Consider the following 18724-nt stretch of genomic DNA (forward strand, 5'->3'; position numbering starts at 1 on the left):
CCGTTGGCCATCCCTGCTCTGGCCAGTAAGACAGTTGTTATGCTCTCCTGCCTGCAGCTGGAAGGCTGAGTACATACAAGTACACTGCAATTAAATGTTTAACATCTGTTGATACAACAGTCTACAGCAGCTACACATTACCCATTGCCAGGACCACCTGGCACCAACCATCCCTTGCCACTTCCCCAATATAGAGCCAGGGGTGTCCGAGGGAATTTGCAGAACGACATGGGAATAGCCAAGGCCTCCCTAAAGGATCTGTAGTTTGCATGAGATGAGTGAAACAGGATGAGGTGCAGGGATAGGAACAATAGGGTTAGGAGAGAATCATATGGTAGGCAAATGTGGGGCTATAAGGCATGGACACATTACTTCTACCCCACTCTTCTCTGCCACCCCACAGCATCCATGTACCACATTTTCTAACTCCCTGATGCATCCCACCAATCTTGCTCTCTAGAGCCAGTAAGCCATTTATTGAAAAGATGCAAAACCACAAACCACACACAACTGAGTTCCAGGCACTCTTGTAGAAAATGCTTAGGATAAGCAGCTGAACCACACCCTGCCCAGCCGTCTCTTCCCATACTGGGTAAAGATCTGGGTGAAGAAGCATCTCTTCCCGTACTCTTTCCAGCTATAGATTGCGCCTTTTTGCCAGCACATCCATTCAGCACAAAGAAGACCAATTCAGGGCATTACAAACTCCTGCACAATGTGCGTAAGCAGCAATGAGAGCATTTTTCACTGCTGTGCTGATTCAAGTTGTTACCATGCTGACTCAAACTACTATTGCTGGCTCCTCTAGGTCAGCATTCAGCTTCTCACAGTGGCTCATTCCACCAAAGAAGCCTACCAGCATCTAGCTCTGGCAGAGGTTGTCCTAGAAAGGGCAGCTGCTGTGAGAACTCTTTCACAGGGTGTCTGTTGTGGGGGAGGAAGATAAAGGAGATTGTGAGCCGATCTGAGACTCTGAAATTTGGAGTGGAGGGTGGGATATAAATCCAATATTGTCTATTATTATTATTATTATTATGTTTTACCTCTGAATGAGGAAGGTTGCATCTCTGGTTATTATGGCTATTAATAGAATTCCAGGTGTCTCATTAGTCTTGTTTCTAGTCTAGCTTCACCTTTCAGAAGATCCCCCATAATGGAGGCTTCTCTATATCTGCTATTCCAGGGGTGGCCAACGGTAGCTCTCCGGATGTTTTTTGCCTACAACTCCCATCAGCCCCAGCCAGCATGGCCAATGATGGGAGTTGTAGGCAAAAAAACTGATGGGAGTTGTAGGCAAAAACATCTGGATGGGGCTGATGGGAGATGTAGGCAAAAACATCCGGAGAGCTACCGTTGGCCACCCCCTGTGCTATTCAAATATTGCTACAAGTCTTCTTGAACTGGCTCTTTTGTGTTCAGTCTCACAGTCGAGTCCGACTCTTTGCGACCCCATGGACAAAGTCACGCCAGGGCCTCCTGTCTTCCACCATCCTCCAAAGTCTGCTCAAATTCATGTGACATCAGTAACACTGTCCAGCCATCTCATCTTTTGCCGTCCCCTTCTTCTTTTGCCTTCTGTCTTTCCCAGCATCAGGATCTTCTCCGGTGAGTGCTCCCTTCTCATTTGGTGGCCAAAGTATTTGAGCTTCAGCTTCAGCTTCAGCATCTGACCTTCCAGGGAACAGTCTGGGTTGATCTGTGCCCCTCCCTGTATAGGTGGCCCTTCATGCAGGGGACTGCAGAGGGGAGCTTTGGCACAAACCTTTCTACACACACATCTGCCCTGATGCCACTGGCTACCAGCAGGGCAGTTGGCTGCTCCTAATGCCTGGTAAGTGAAAGACTTCTAGCAAGGAGTGGCCCTGCTTATGGAGAACCAGAGCCACTAATGTATTGGGGGTGGGGGGGTGGAGAGTGGATGCTGTGTGATAAAGTGACTGTCACAGATGTATTTATGCTTTAGATGTTCTCAGTATAGGTTTTAATTTCTAATAGGTGTGTGAATATTAAATCGCATTGCTTGATACTTAAGATCTGTTACTTGGGTCAGAATGACTTCATCATACTGTTTTATATATGTTTCAGATATTTTAGATTTTTAATAAGCATATTAGATTTAATGTGAACATTTGCTGATTGGTAGGGTTGCCAAGTCCAATTTAAGAAATATCTGGGGACTTTGGGGTGGAGCCAGGAGACTTCAGGGGTGGAGCCAGGAGACATTGGGGTGGAGCCAAGATCAAGGCTGTGACAAGCATAATTGAACTCCAAAGGGAGTTCTGGCCATCACATTTAAAAGGACAGCACACCTTTTCAATGCCTTCCTTCCATAGGAAATAATGAAGGATAGGAGCACCTTCTTTTGGGGCTCATAGAATTGGACCCCCTGGTCCAATCTTTTTGAAACTTGGGGGATATTTTAGGGAGAGGCACTAGATGCTGTACGAAAAATTTGGTGCCTCTAACTCAAAAAACAGCCCCCCCAGAGCCCCAGATACCCGCGTATCAGTTCTCCATTATTTTCTATGGGAATAAATCTCTATAGGGAATAATAGAGTTCCCAGCAGACATTTCCCTCCCCTGCCCTCGCTTTCTGACGACCCTGAAGCGGGGGGAGGGTCTCCAAACCAGGGGATCCCCTGGCCCTACCTGGGGATTGGCAACCCTACTGATTGGATTGGCAGCCTCCAGGTGGTAGCTGGACATCTCTTGGGGTTACAACAGATCTCCAGACAACACACATCAGATTGTCTGGAGAAAATGACTGGTTTGGAATGTAAGCTCTATGGTATTATACCCCATTGAAGTTCCTCCCCTCCCCAAATCCCACCCTCCTCAGACTCCACCCCCCACATTTCCAGGTATTTCCCAATCTGGAGTTGGCAACTCTGTTTGCAGATAACAGTGTTAAGGAAAGTTAGAATTTATGTACAGTTTCAATGGATCCGAGATGGCACATACTTAAATCAAGGATTCTAGTATAATAAACAAACAAGGCTTCACTCTGTGATGGAGGAGGCAGGGAGCAGCTGTCTGCGTCATTTCATGCAGGGGGTAAACATATCTCCATGTCTCCAGATACCTGAGTGCAGGCAGGAAACAACAGCTTAAAGTTTCTCACATCAGCCTCGCAGAGAATGAATGGAATTTGTTCTTTTAAAAAGAGGAGAAAGAATTATATCTTATAGGAATTCAGTGCCTGGACACAAGTGATTTCTTGGTGAAAGTGTCACACGGGCAAGATCAATGGAAGTGTGCTGCCAATATGTCTTTGTAAAAGTCTTTCTATTTCAGAACTCTGTCCCCTTGCCTCATGTCATAGCAAACCATTTTATGTCGTACAGTGTTATGATTTCAGAAGTTTTATTCCTCTCTCATCTTTGTTCCATCCTGGAACGCTCAAGGTGGCTCACATAGAATTCCCTAGCTAGACCCCATCCAGGCATTGATCAGACCGAGACCTCCTTAACATCAGAAAAGTTGCTGGATCATGATCCCCTGGGCCCACATGTGCAGTCGGGGAGGGATGGTGGCTCAGTGGTAGAGCATCTGCTTGTGAAGCAGAAGGTCCCAGGTTCAATCCCTGGCATCTCCAAAAAAGGGTCCAGGCAAATAGGTGTGAAAAGCCTCAGCTTGAGACCCTGGAGAGCCGCTGCCAGTCTGAGAAGACAATACTGACTTTGATGGACCAAAGGTCTGATTCAGTATAAGGCAACTTCATATGTTCATCTGTCATTCTTAGAGCTGCTCTACACATGCAGTGAGCAGAATCAAAAGGCAAGTGGCAGAATTCTGAGGTCAAAGAATTAGACTGTAGCCCTTTAGATTGCTCATGAGGGATTATACTTTTTCAAAGCTCTCTACATTTTACAAATAATTCACTATGGCTGGGTCCAGACTGGCAGTTTCAGCAAACACAGGGACAGCTCACAGACTGATTAAAAAATCATCTTCAAAAATGCACAACTTCCTCCTGTCTGGCTCCCGTACTCCTCCAACGTCTTTGAGGTGGCCAGAGCTTTTTTGGTAGAAAAAGCCCAGCAGGAACTCATCTGCATATTAGGCCACATCCCCTGATGCCGCCATTGTTTCACATAGGGCTTTTTTGTAGAATTCCCAGCAGGAATTCAGTTACATATTAGGCCATACCCCCTGACACCAAGCCAGCGGGAACTGCATTCCTGTGCATTCCTGCTCAAAAAAAAGTCCTGAAGGTGGCTCAAAAACTACCACTTAGGAAGTGGTAACAAATTCTTTTGCCGCACGCCATCCACCTTTCTGGGCGTCTGAAAGCCGGAGAGTGCATGCAAGGTGGATTGGCAGTGTGAACCTGCCAATCAGCTCTAGATGCTCACCAGTATTCTTTAAAAAAAAAAACTGCCATAGGCGCATGGGCACATGGGTGCATGGCCACTAAAAAAATGTAAGGAACAAAAGAAACTAAAACCACACTAAGGGGATGGTGCGCAACAACTGTCTGACTGTGCTGAAACACCCCTTGTACGAGATACAGATGCCTTGCACAGGAGCATCTGATTGCTCTTTGTCCGCTCCAGTTTTGAGTGGCATAGTTTGGGGCGCCTCTGGTGTGCCCGAAGCTGCCTGTCTGTACCCAGCCTATAAGTAGCAAACTATTACTAGAACTAGGCTAGGCTAGAGCTAGGGCTGAGCCAGACGCCCTCTTCCCAAAGTACTTCTTTAAAAAAAAACTGTAGGGACTTTGTACATGAAGCAACATTAAAAATGTCACTCCCCCTATATTCTTAACGTGTTACAGCCCGCTAGGACCTCAAGATTCTACCTTATCCATTTGCTTTATGTGCAGACTAAGCCTCATTGTTTTGATTTTCACAAACTGCTTATTTTAAAAGGGCCAACAATTTTTTTCTTTTAATTCTCACATGTATGTAAAAGAACATAAGAACATAAGAGAAGCCATGTTGGATCAGGCCAATGGCCCATCAAGTCCAACACTCTGTGTCACATAAGAACATAAGAGAAGCCATGTTGGATCAGGCCAACGGCCCATCCAGTCCAACACTCTGTGTCTCATAATAACTCAAGAGAAGCCATGTTGGATCAGGCCAGTGGCCCATCCAGTCCAACACTCTGTGTCTCATAATAACTCAAGAGAAGCCATGTTGGATCAGGCCAACGACCCATCCAGTCCAACACTCTGTGTCACATAAGAGAAGCCATGTTGGATCAGGCCAACGGCCCATCCAGTCCAACACTCTGTGTCTCATAATAACTCAAGAGAAGCCATGTTGGATCAGGCCAACGGCCCATCCAGTCCAACACTCTGTGTCTCATAATAACTCAAGAGAAGCCATGTTGGATCAGGCCAACGGCCCATCCAGTCCAACACTCTGTGTCTCATAATAACTCAAGAGAAGCCATGTTGGATCAGGCCAATGGCCCATCCAGTCCAACACTCTGTGTCACACAGTGGCAAAAAATTTTATATATACACACACACTGTGGCTAATAGCCACTGATGGACCTGTGCTCCATATTTTTATCTAAACCCCTCTTGAAGGTGGCTATGCTTGTGGCCGCCACCACCTCCTGTGGCAGTGAATTCCACATGTTAATCACCCTTTGGGTGAAGAAGTACTTCCTTTTATCCATTTTAACCTGTCTGCTCAGCAAGTTATATAAAATATGTGAGGCAGGCAGTGGAGACACCAGAGGTGTATCTCCAAAGCAGGTGCTGATGGGCAGACTCTCCTGAGTCCAATTAATAAGTGGTCCATTGCAAATTACAAGGATCACAAGGGCATTCACCTTCCAGTGTGAGTGCTTCAAAGCCTGGACAGACTTGCCACTCTGAGGCAACTGGACCAGCAGTTCAATAGTAAGATTTCTGGCAAATCAATGTTCAGGAAAGACTCACCAGAGCTTCCAGTGAGAAGAGGAAAGACATTTTAGGGACTATGAATGCATGAAGGACCACTGATTCTGCTGTACTGTTAAAATACATGAGAAGTAACTCAACAAGCACACTCGAACTGTTTATGAACAGCCAAACTTTTTGACAAGAAATCAACTCCTTGATCACTATTGGTGAACAGACTGAACCAACAGCTGGCATTTGAGCATTGCTCACTTTGTGGATTATTTTCAGCTGCTACAGCTTGAAGATGATGCATTAAAAAGCATGGAAGGGTGTAGCTTGCTATTGATGTGTGGTAAAAACTTAGCTAACCACAATCCAATCTGAACAACACCCTATTAGGAAATATAGAAATACGTTCATTAGCGGAATAAAACTGGCCCTGACATTCAGAAGCAGTCAAAACTTATATGTCAGTTATTCTGGGGCTGTTCGGTTTCATTTTCCAGGATAGTAGGAGATGCCAGCAACTCACATTAACAACATTTCAAAAAGACATTTTCAAAATTTCTCCGATAGGTACAGCTTTCTTAATGGGAACAGGGACTAGAAAGTAGGGGCTGTCATTGGTAAATAGTTTGGAGCCCATCTTATTTACTGCATACATTGGTACACACCAGATGCTCATTTTCTCCAATGTGCCTCATCTGGGATCATGACCTATCATATAAAAAGAGAATCACTGCTATGATCTCATTGGACCGGATTGTAAACAAGGATCAGCTAAGATCCATACTAAGATTTCCATAGATCAAGGATGTCAAACATGTGGCCCATAGGCCACAATATGCCCCCAGAGAGCTCCTATCAGGCCCCTGAGCAACTGGCTGTCATCTGCTTCCTTCTCCCTCTCTTGCTTCCTTCTGCATCACAGCTTGCTTTGCCAAGCTTGCTCAATCAAGCTATAGAGCAAAGCCTCTATTATCCCCATTGGCTGACCAGCACATGAAGCCTCGGCGGGGAGGGTGGGGTATAAATCGAATTAAACATAAACATAAACAAAAGCTTGCAATATCCAGCCATTTCATGTTTTCCTCTGAGTCTTAAACTCAAAGCACTGACCATGCAGGGCCAGCGCAAAGGAGTAGGCCAGGTAGGTGGCTGCCTCGGGTGCCACTTGCCCTCGGGGCGCCACAAGCCATCTCCTCTCCCCACGCTCTGCTGCCATCGTGACTTTGTGGAGGCTTCCCAAGGCTTGGGCAGCCTCCGCAAAGTCAGGAACGAGGGCAGTGCTAGCATTCTAAGCGTGCCTGCTGCCTTTGGGACTTTGCAGAGGCTTCCCGAGACTCGGGCAGCTTTTGCAAAGTTGGGCAGGGGGAGGAACGCTTTGCGGAGGCTTCCCGAGTCTCAGGCGGCCTCCGCAAAGTCAGGCAGGGGCGCACTTTGTGGAGGCTTCCCGAGGCTTGGGAGGCCTTCGCAAAGTCGGGCAGGGGGAGGAGCGCTTTGCGGAGGCTTCCCGAGGCTCGGGCAGCCTCCACAAAGTCGGGTGTGTGTAGCAGTGACATCATCATGATGTCATTGGCATGTGCAAATTGAGCTACCGAGGGGGGGGGGGGTAGAGGAGCAACATCTAGCCTGGGGCACTGGAAACTCCAACACCAGGCCCGTGACCATGAGACTTTTGTAATGAATGTCAGTAAAGCAAAAGTAGGTTCGCAGCTTACAGTTGTGAACCTGAACAACACTTGAACAGCATACTCAAGATTGCTACAGCACAGACATTGTCTCCAGGTTTTGATGCAGTAATTCAGAGCAAGAGGTGTCAGTTATCAGAGATTGTTAAATAAACAAAAATATTTCAAGAGTGCTAATGTTTTAAGCATGTTTTAAAGTTGTTGTTTTTTTAAAAAATCTTTAATTGTGTTTGTTTGTGTCCTTTATAAAGTTTGTATCTCTGCTACTCGGCATTACATTTTATTACACACATTTTATATCTCCGCTGCCTGGCATTACATTTTATTCCTGGCCCAAGAAGGTCTCATTTATGTCAGATCTGACCCTCGTAACAAATGAGTTCGACATCCCTGCTGCCCTAGATAATGTCATCATGTGAAGGGCTCTACTTTGACTGAGGCCTATTGTCAGAGTGTTCTCAATCCTGGACCTTGGTCAGTGTTGACTGACATCATCAACCTTATTAGGAAGCAAGAGGAGGGGGCAACAACAGGGACTGCAATTTGACTCCTTCTTTGGCATCTGGTTGCCTGCTCAGAAAACTAACATTGTGACTTGTCCGAGGCAGACTGAGTCACAGCACACCCTCTTCTTCCTGCAATGCCATTACCTTCAGGAGAGCAGACTGGAGTTTCCCCTGCTGCAGTAAGAGCCAACAGTGTCATGGGAGAGCCACATTAAGTCATGCGCCTCTCATTTGGCAAGTTATCTGCAACCTTTCTCATTACATCTTCATCGATGTAATATCTACTACATGCATACCATATTCATACCTAAATCAAATATACTTGCCAGATCTTTGTCACTAGCTTAGGCTTGCCAATCCTCAAGTCCCAGCGGGGTTTTCCCACTTTCCCAGGCTTCTTCGGGCTCCCAGTCAGCTGGCCGGCGGGGGGAAGCCCCGCCCCCACAGCCACCATGCGCCTTTCCACCTCCGGAGGCTTCAGACTCCACCTGGAAAGCCTTCCTCTTGGGATGGTGTGTCTGTGTCTTTAAGGCTGAATGGGGGCTGGGGCAGAACAACATGGCTGCTCTCAGTGGCTGTGAAAGCAGCCCAGATCTCATTGGTTGCACAATCTTTTCAGAGGTCGTTTGCATAGGAAAGGTAAACTTGAACCTTTGATTGCTCTGTGTTACTTTGAAGAAGTTGAAAGTTCAGCAACTCGTTAGTAGAGATGCCAGTCCCCCGCTTCAGAGTTGTCAGAAATGGGGCGGGGGGGTGTCTGCTAGGCACTTCATTATTCTCTATGGAGATCGATTCCCATAGGGTATAATGGAGAATTGATATGGGGGTATCGGGGGCTCTGGAGGGGCTGTGTTTTGAGGTAGAGGCACCAAATTCGCAAAATATAATTGACTCTCCTCAAAATGCTCCCCAATTATTTCTAATGTAGGGAGGGGATTTAAAAGGTGTGCAGTTCCTTTAAATGTGATGGCCAGAACTCCCTTTGGAGTTCAATTGTGCTTGTCACAACTTTGCTCATGGCTCCACCCCCAATGTCTCCTGGCTCCACCCCCAGAGTTCCCAGATATTTCTTGAATTGGACGTGGCAACCCTAACTCCTAATAAGTACTAGACATGTTCTGGTACCAGATCATATAGTACAGCTGGCAGTAGAGTCACCAAGAGGGGGAAGATTCCGGAAATAATATTCCAGGAAGGCCTGGTGACCATGAGAACTCATACTGTGTGATTTTTTTCTTTTGCACACTATTAACGTTGGGTCTGAGTGGTAGGAGAGAATCTTTGTCTGAGGGTCCATGGCAGCTCTCAGAAGCCCCCAGTACCCATGACTGCAAAGTTCTTATGATTCTGAAAATTGAAGCATTTGGTGTTAGGGAGGGAGGGAGGGGGAGAGAGAGAGAGAGAGAGAAAGAAAGAAAGAAAGAAAGAAAGAAAGAAAGAAAGAAAGAAAGAAAGAAAGAAAGAAAGAAAGAAAGAAAGAAAGAAAGAAAGAAAGAAAGAAAGAAAGAAAGAAAGAAAGAAAGAAAGAAAGAAGTCCCAGTTTTTCTAAAGGGGTTCTGTAGCTGGCATGAACATGCAGGACTATTTGGATGTTTTCCAGCTATAAATGTCTTAATGATGCTTTACACATATGCCAGCCATAGAACTCCCCATAAGAGAAACTGGCTCCTGTCATGTGTTCTCTCTCTTGTGAATCTGTTGCTTTGATGTACAAGGAACAATAACAATTTCTGTCTGACTCCACAAGAGCAGGGACAGTCCGAAGGCCTAGGAAGGCACAAGCTTGGCATATAGCTTCTAACAATGGATAAAGGTGAATGCTGAACAAAAAGAGAGAGCCACATCACAGTGGAAGTTTGAAAAACAAGAATGCACCAGCTTACTTCAACAGGTGAGACTAGATACAGCTTGCTGCCCTGCTGCTTTTACAACAACAGCATGGATTGTACCAGCTAAGGTTGCTTTTACTGGCAGTACTCCTACGCCTTTAGGGAGTAGGCTCAGCCGTGCGTTTCTTCCCCTAACTTCATCTCCATGCTGGTAAAACCTCGGCTATTAATTAATAGCTGACCAAGCATACAACTGTCAAAGCCAAAGGTGTCCTACCAGATATACAAATGGCAATGTTAACACCTGCTGCTGGTTTTGACCAACATTGCTTCCTTTTGATGAGACACAAATGTGTCCCCAGAGGCAGTCCTGGGCTCTGCAGTAATAACTAGAGGTTAGGCTAGCAACTTCTTTTTCAGGCTTTTTCAGATTAGCAACAGATATGAGAAAGGTCTGACTTGCCAGATTTCTGCCTAGCAGGTAATTTTCATCTAGTAATATTGTTATGGTATCCCAATGCTTTGCTCCCCTCACACCTCATTCCTCTTGCTAGCACATCCATTCCAGGGAACTCGTATATTCTCAGCAGTTGGATGCTCTTGGCATTTGGAATTCTCTCCCCCAGCAATTGTTAAAGAACTTGCTTTGTGAACTGTGGTTGGAACCTGTCGGCTAGCATACATAGAGTAACTATATTAATCTGTTGTATCAGAGACAACAAAGGATCCTTTGGTATTCATTATGGCCAGAGCTTTCAAAGGCAGTATTCAGTTTCATTGGATACAACTCATGTTACCTCTAAGGACAGCAGACATTACCAGAAAGACTCAAGTCATGTTCACAAGTTACAATGAACGCACTTACCCTTCATGTGTATTGCACACTAGATTCTTCTTTATATGCATGCTAAGTAATTCTTATCATGCATTCAACACAGGAACAGCTTAATATTTGAGATTTAAACTTCACATTTACCTCTTTTTTTTGTAAAATCAAAGCATATTGGCTCTTTTTCATAAACAGATAAAGGTAAAGGTATTTCCCTGTGCAAGCACCAGTCGTTTCTGACTCTGGGGTGACATCACATCACAACGTTTTCATGGCAGACTTTTTACGGGGTGGTTTTGCCATTGCCTTCCCCAGTCATCTACACTTTCCCCCCAGCAAGCTGGGTACTCATTTTACCAACCTCGAAAGGATGGAAGGCTGAGTCAACCTGGAGCCAGCTACCTGAACTCAGCTTCTGCTAGGATCAAACTCAGGTCCTGAGCAGAGAGCTCAGACTGCAGTACTGCAGCTTTACCACTCTGCGCCACAGAGCTCTTCATAAACAGATATATGGACATAAATACAAGATGTGCATGAATTCGCTGTAACATGTGAACAGGGCTATAATTCCTAGCCCTGCTCATGCCGGCAAATAGATGGGGAGGGAGGAGAGCAAGAAACAAAGAAAGCAAATAGAGGAGGGGGAGGAGAGGGGAGAGAAAGAAAGCAACTTTAATTTTAAAAAGAAGCTGGCCCCAGGATCTGCATGGGGTGGGGAAGTCTCTCCCTATCACTCACAGACCCCACTTGGAGGCTTCTCTTGCTGGGAGGTTTAAACTGCTGGGCAAGAAAAGCTGATCCCGGGATCTGCTTGGGGAGGGGGGGTCTCTCCCCATTAGGGTTGCCAAGTCCAATTCAAGAAATATCTGGGGACTTTGGGGGTGGAGCCAGGAGACATTAGGGGTGGAGCCAAGATCAAGGCTGTGACAAGCATAATTGAACTCCAAAGGGAGTTCTGGCCATCACATTTAAAGGGACGGCACACCTTTTCAATTCCTTCCTTCCATAGGAAATAATGAAGGATAGGGGCACCTTCTTTTGGGGCTCATAGAATTGGACCCCCTGGTCCAATCTTTTTGAAACTTGGGGGTATTTTGGGGAGAGGCACTAGATGCTATACTGAAGATTTGGTGCCTCTACCCAAAAAAACAGCCCCCCCAGAGCCCCAGATACCCGCAGATCAATTCTCCATGATTTTCTATGGGAATAAATCTCCATAGGGAATAATAGAGCTCCCAGCAGACATTTCCCTCCCCTCCCCCCGCCTTCTGACGACCCTGAAGCGGGGGGAGGGTCTCCAAACCGGGGGGAGGGGGGGTCCCCTGCCCCCACCTGGGGATTGGCAACCCTACTCCCCATTGCACACAGGCCCCACTTGGAGGCTTCTCTTGCCCAGCAGCTTAAATGGTGCCCAGCCTGTGTTCTCATCCACGGCTTGGCTGGCTGCAACTGAAGGCAGAGAGGGAGGGATGCCGAGCTGCAGTGCAACAGCAGCAGCTGGGCAGCAGAGGGAGAAGAAGCTGAGGCAGCCCCTTTCCTCCAGGCCTGTCAGCACCAAGCAGAGTGTGCCACCCTCATCCTTCTCCCTCTCCCTCTCTCTCTCAGCTGCAGCAACGAATTGAAAGTCAGGCATGGTAAGTAGCGGGGCTGGGACCATGGCCTTGGTGTTGAAGTAGCAGGGCCTGGACCCTGGGGGCCCCACTCTAGCTATGGGCCTGGCCAGCACTGCTGTAATTCACTATAAAATGTTTCCATTAACTTTGAACGTGAGGCTGAGTGCTCTTGCTGCACTCGCTCTGCAGGTCTTCTGATTGTTGCCTGCCATACTCAGGCAGCCTCTGTCCCCAAAGCAGAGGTACTATTAGGACCCGTTTATACACTTCAGCATAATCAAATTGCAAAGCTGCTCCTGGACTGTATCACTTTTCTTGTGGATGTCAGTCTAACTGCCACCAAGACAGCTGTCTATGGAAATGGAGTGAGGCAGAAGCAGCCTTTGTATAACACATGTTGTCAGCGGGTATTATAAGCTCCCTCAAAAGACCTAATTAGCAGAAAGGCAAGATATGCATCTTTGTATTGAACAGTGAATTAACAAAAGTAATTACAAGGATCAACACCCATCTTTTCCTCCAATCTAGGACATATAAAATTACCTGTTCAGGGCAAAACATTCAATCTAACCCTTTCCCTCTGGGATGCTGTTCTTCTATGGGTAGATTTTTTTTTCCATTATGGGGAATTATTCCACACACACACACACACATCCACACACACACAGTGTGAAGAGATGTGCACCAGCAGAAACTTCACTGTTTGTTTCTGTGGAGTGTATAAACCAGCCCTTAAGGCTGAGCAAAGCATTTTTGGTGTTGAATGTCCTTTCTGTACTAAGTCTGTTAACACTGACCTCTGCAGCTGAGGACATTCTCTGGCCACTTGAGGGAACCAGGCATCCACCAACCAGTGGCTGCCTTCGTCTGAGTAAAGCATGGGCAGGTTAGGTTGCCATGGGGTTGCCAACCTCCAGATGAGTCCTGGAGGTCTCCCAAAATTACAGCTGATCTCGAGACATCAGTTCCTCTTCCCACAGCCTACCTTTCCCAGGCTTCATCCCCAAAACCCTCCAGAGTTGGAAACCCTTTAAATTACTTTAGATTTCAAACATTCTGATACATCCATGGTGCCAAGGCACAGATTGACAGACTTCGGGGAAGAGAAGCTCGCAGCAAAAGCTTTATGTTTGTTCCTATGGCAGCTGGTGCTGGCAGAAATGGTAGGCTGAGCCTGCACTTGTATTCTAGTGCCAGAAGAAGGAGTTGCATAGAGGAGTGGGTGTGAATGTAACTTCCACAGCTGCTGCAGACAGGTTGCTCTGCTATCAGCCACCTTGCCTTCCTTAGCTCACATACTGTGTAGGGGTTGCTATGGGGGGAGGGGGGAGCAACATGTGGAGCCTGCAGTCTCTCATTAGCCTGCAACATCACCATTACACAGTTCAGCCCTGCATCTGAAGCAAATATGACAGTGGCAAGTCACTCAAAATGTTCTTGCTTTAATTAAAATTTTCTTGCAACCAGTCCAATATTCTGGGCTCTACACACAACAGTTCATACAACTGGGCCAGAGTCTTGTCTTCCTCCACATAATCAGCTGACAACTCTAGTGAGAGGCACTATGACCCCTCATGCTTTTTTTTCAGTCAGGGAAGCCTCTTTCCTATCCTAAGCAACCATGCAATTTGTATCTTCATGATGGACAGTTGGACACACGACCAGGGTGGAATTGCATATAGGACAGAGATTGTAAATATGCCTGATGTCTTTGGAGCCCATGAAGCTGCCTTATGCTGAATGAGACCCTGGGTCCATCATAGTCAATATTGTCTTCTCAGACTAGCAGCAGCTCTCCAAGGCCTCAGGCAGAGGTCTTGCACATCACCTACTGACTGGTCCTTTTTAATCGGAGATGCTGGGGGTTAACATGGGACCTCCTGCATGCCAAGCAGAGGTTCTACCACTGAGCCATGGCCCTTCCCCAACCTAAAAATATTACTGGCTTTACACACTAGGCAGCTAAAATAGCAGGGTATCAGCCTGAAAATAATTGGGTGGAAACAGCTTAAAGACTAAAACCACCTGTGTATCTATTTCGGAACATGGTTCATTCCTGTGGATGAAAAATCTGTAAGGTGTGGCCACCAATGGATAGTAATATGAGGATCCCTACATTTGCAGAAGAACGTAACAAGACCACAAGAAAGTCAAAGACCTTTTAGAAAATCAAACTTCTGAAGTGATGCCTTCGTAACCTACAAGAAAAGAGAGCTCTTGCAATGTTATAAGGTCTCCATTGCCATTTTAAGGTTGCCTAGTGTTGGGTTTTACTAGTGACATATCTTCAGTCATGAAAGGGCTAAACTGAAATTTCTGTAAACTGATAGTAGCTAGTTTAGCATAGGACAAGTCAGGTATAGAAGAGAACCTTCCTGCCAAGAATGAGATATGATTCTTAATGAGGCGACCTTAAGATTGATTATTGACTAATCGATATACTGGTAGATGGTGCATGCTATTCTGCATGCACACCGGGGGTGGAGCTTGGGGAGGGGATAATGTCCCCTCCTTAGTTCTTATGGTCAGGTGAAGCAAGACCTAGACAGACAAAGAAACAAGACCAAGTTAGAACTAGAAAGATGAGTTAAGCTGCTACTGTTTTTCTTTCTGTGTAATCCTTCCCTAATCCTTTCACTAAACTTTTATTAGACGCTAAACACACACTTGCCTGCGATCCATTATTTTCCCTTTGTTTTTTGCACTCTGCTAAGTATCCTACAACACCTAGCAACCCTACTAAACATTGCAGAAGCTGGCAGTGGTGAGAAGGTAGCCAGTGGTAGCCATCAGAAATAGCAGGGGAGAGAAAATGCACCAGTGGTGGAAGAAACAGGTGGCTAGTGGATTAGGGTTGCCATACTCCATGTGGTGGCAGGAGATCTCCTGGGAGTACAACTGATCTCCAGGCGAGAGAGACCAGTTCCCCTGGAGAAACCGGCTGCTTTGGAAGGTGGACTCTATGGCATTAATTCCCATTGAAATCCCTCCCCTCCCCAAACCCTGTTCCTCCTTGGACTCCACCCCCAAATCTCCAGGTATTTCCCAACCCAGAGCTGGCAACTCTACCCGTGGCAGTGGGGGTGGCGTGGCGAGAAGGAAGGAAAGCAGCAAGCCTGCAGCTAGGGGGGTTGGGCCCAGGGGTTCAGGCCCCATCCATCAAATCGCTTTGCAATCCTTATGGCCCCACCTTTCAGTCCCCCACGTCTCGCAGTCACTCACCACTGCTCCATTCAAGCACTGAGTGCCCGCTGCCGCTGCCACCGCTCAGCACTTTCTGCCAGGCAGCTTTGGCTCCCTTCCAGCCGTTGGGCCCTTTATGTCTGTGCGGTGGGTGCATTTGCGCTGCCAGCACTATTTTCCACCTCCCCATCCCTCACCTGCCTGCCTGGGAGGAGACTCTAGCACTGGGGAGCTAGCTGGCAGCCGAGAGGAGGCTGCCTGGAGGCACTCCCTCACTGGCTGGCTGGCTGGCTGGCTGGCTGGTGCTCATGGTGGAGAGGGGCTGCCCAGCTGCACACGTTGAGCTGCTGCTTTGGATGGGGAGGTGCCTAGCATGCCTCGGAGGCCCGCTTGGTGCAAGAGCAGCAGCTCCATAGAGCTCCCCTCCTCTCTGGGGCAGCTGGTCACTCCGAATAGCGCCCTCTGCTGCCACTCTGATCAAGCAGCAGCCTGGCCACTAATTAAAAAGTAGCTGTCCCCTGAGAGCTGTTGAGTGCCGATAAGGGGGAAGATGTGGAGGGGAACATAATAGTCTCTGAAAAATACCACAATGCAGAGGGGTTTGGGGGGCGGGGTTTCCACAGTGTTTCTCTTGTTTCTTACTGCCATCCCACTTGTCTCAACTGACAGCACTATTACATTATGATACTTGCAAACTATTCTGAAGACTCTTTTCAAATTAATTACTGTTTGAGTACACGAAGTTCACCTCAACTTCCTTGACTCTCTTTGCAATGCTAAATGATTTGTTACCAAAAAAGGAGCTCCCTTTTCCCTCCCACCATGTGCCTTTGCTGCTATTACTGCTACACCAGAAAAGGAAAAATTAGACCAATGCAACATCTTTACCCCCTGTTCACCAAATACCTTATACTGGTGGAACCTAAGATAGGTTGGTAACTATTTTTCCATTAAAGGGTGACAGAAAGAAAAATGATTGAGTATGCATGTTTTTGAAGTTCAGAGTCTTATTCATTATTTTAGGTGTAATATTACATTTAAACAAAAAATCTCTGTGGGGCACAAAAATATGCCCCACTAAAGGAAAATCCTGGCTGTGGGCTCCACCAAATGAAAAATCCTGGCTCTGGGCCTGGAAAGAAGGAGGGGCAAAAAGGGGCCACAATAAATGGTTGATGATGGGGAGAGAAGAAGGAAGTATTGGTGTGAGGGACAGATGATGATGGCAGGAAAGGGAGGGAGGCAAAGGAGGGTAAGATAGGGTTGCTAGCTGCCTGCATTTTTATTTTATTTATTTTTTTAAAAAAACCCCTTCCCTTTAATAGAGACTTGATGGGATATTGTTGATCCGATAAAGTTATTTACTTCCTGCGTCAACTGTCCATTTTCACACATTAACCCTCTATTAAAGTTTTCTGGAATCCAATGAAAATCATGCATAGTATGTAGAATGTATGCATTCTTACAGATCTTGTTTCATTATTTAGCATAAACTGGCCTGAATTAGATATGGTTCATTAAATCTGCTTACAATTTGATGTAACTACTCCAGTCAACCATTTGTCTTTCTCGTCGTCATAATGCATAGCATCCTTGGGAAATTTATTCAGTCAGCATAAACCAGCTCTGATAACTGTTGAAATAATGTCTCATGAATAGGTGCTTGCTCACCATCATAAATCCCAGGAAACAACCACTAATTCTGTAATTGGTAGCTCGCCTTTAACCTTCACTTTTACTTTATTATCACTTGTATGCTAACTATAACATCATTCTTCAGTAGGCTGAGAAATAGACAATTCAGCAAGATAAAAGAACTTTCACACACACACACACACACTCCCTCTCTCTCTACAAGTTCACAACGACATGTGACATATAAATTTCTCAAATCTGGATTCAGCCAGGGTATCTTTCTTGCATACGCTTTGGGAAGAAACTTTGAACTGGATTCATTCTTTCAGTATTTACTCTAATGCAAGATTACGCTTTTACTGGGTATGTCACCAAAGTAAAAAGAAGAGGCAATTTGAAATTCACAGTCAAGTTACCATTGTGTCCAATATATATATATATATATATATATATATATATATATATATATATATATATATATATAATCTGAATAGAACATTTTTAGAAGATGACACCTTACATTAAGAGATGTCTTCCTTTTGAGTAAATACAGTAGATTAAATTTAGGTAGAGGTCAGGCCATCTTAACAGCATTATGGGCCCCGGGCACTGGGCCCCTACGACAACTACTCACAGGAATAAAAATATAAATGGTCGATAAATTGTCAACCTATACGAAGGATCTTTGTATAGATCTACAAGACTACATTCAACATTTTCTCAACTTGCGCAAATAAAAAGCTTATCCATTCATATATTCACAAACTATCAATACCTGGTTATTAGTACCGCATCATACACAGATTAGTATGGGGCTCCTATGCTCGTGGGCCCGCGGGCAAGTGCCCATCAGGCCTACGCGTTAAGACAGCCCTGGTAGAGGTATATGTCTGTGGAATTACAGCATACAGCTTTGCTGTTGTTTTGTAGTAGGAAGAGAAGAATGGCTTTTCCACTTGCTCAACTGAATCCTGATCTTCTTGGCAGTGAATTCACATGCATTAGAATCGGTTTGGGCACCGTTCTTCCACATATCTACCCTCCCTTTGCACTTTCACAGTTGTGGAGTCAGTTTATTTCTGTATTTGCCCTAAATAATCAGGATTTTCAAGGAAGGGTGCTGTTGTCATTTTATGGGAGGGTTACCAGTCCCCAGATGGGAGCATGGGATCCCCTAGTTTGGAGGCCCTCTCCCTGCTTCAGGGTTATCAGAAAGTGGGGTGGGGAGGGAAATGTCTGCTAGGCACTCTATTATACCCTGTGGTTTCCATACAGTATAATAAAGAATTGATCTGTGGGTATCTGGGGCTTTGGGGGGGCTGTTTTTTGGGTGGAGGCACCACATTTTCAGCATATTATTCAATGCCTCTCCTCAAAGCACCCCCCAAGTTTCAAAAGGTTGGACCAGGGGGTAGGGTTGCCAAGTCCAATTCCAGAAATATCTGGGGACTTTGGGGGTGGAGCCAGGAGACTTTGGGGGTGGAGCCAGGAGACACTGGGGTGGAGCTAGGAGCAAGGGTGTGACAAGCACAATTGAACTCCAATTGGGAGTTCTGTCCATCACAATTAAAGGGACCTCACAACTTTTTAAATGCCTTC

At 46.0% G+C, this 18724-nt stretch overlaps 1 protein-coding gene and 1 non-coding gene across 2 annotated transcripts in view; one reads left to right on the plus strand and one right to left on the minus strand.

Annotated features, from left to right (window-relative positions):
* SPEG (striated muscle enriched protein kinase) overlaps nucleotides 1-18724 on the minus strand; it is a 171270-nt gene that overhangs the window by 123032 nt on the left and 29514 nt on the right. The window lies entirely within an intron of this gene.
* On the plus strand, nucleotides 3521-3595 carry TRNAH-GUG (transfer RNA histidin (anticodon GUG)). Its single transcript has one exon. It is a non-coding gene; the product is annotated as a tRNA-His (tRNA).

The sequence above is a fragment of the Heteronotia binoei genome, chromosome 21, assembly GCF_032191835.1.
Source record: "Heteronotia binoei isolate CCM8104 ecotype False Entrance Well chromosome 21, APGP_CSIRO_Hbin_v1, whole genome shotgun sequence".
In the NCBI taxonomy this organism is placed as follows: domain Eukaryota; kingdom Metazoa; phylum Chordata; class Lepidosauria; order Squamata; family Gekkonidae; genus Heteronotia; species Heteronotia binoei.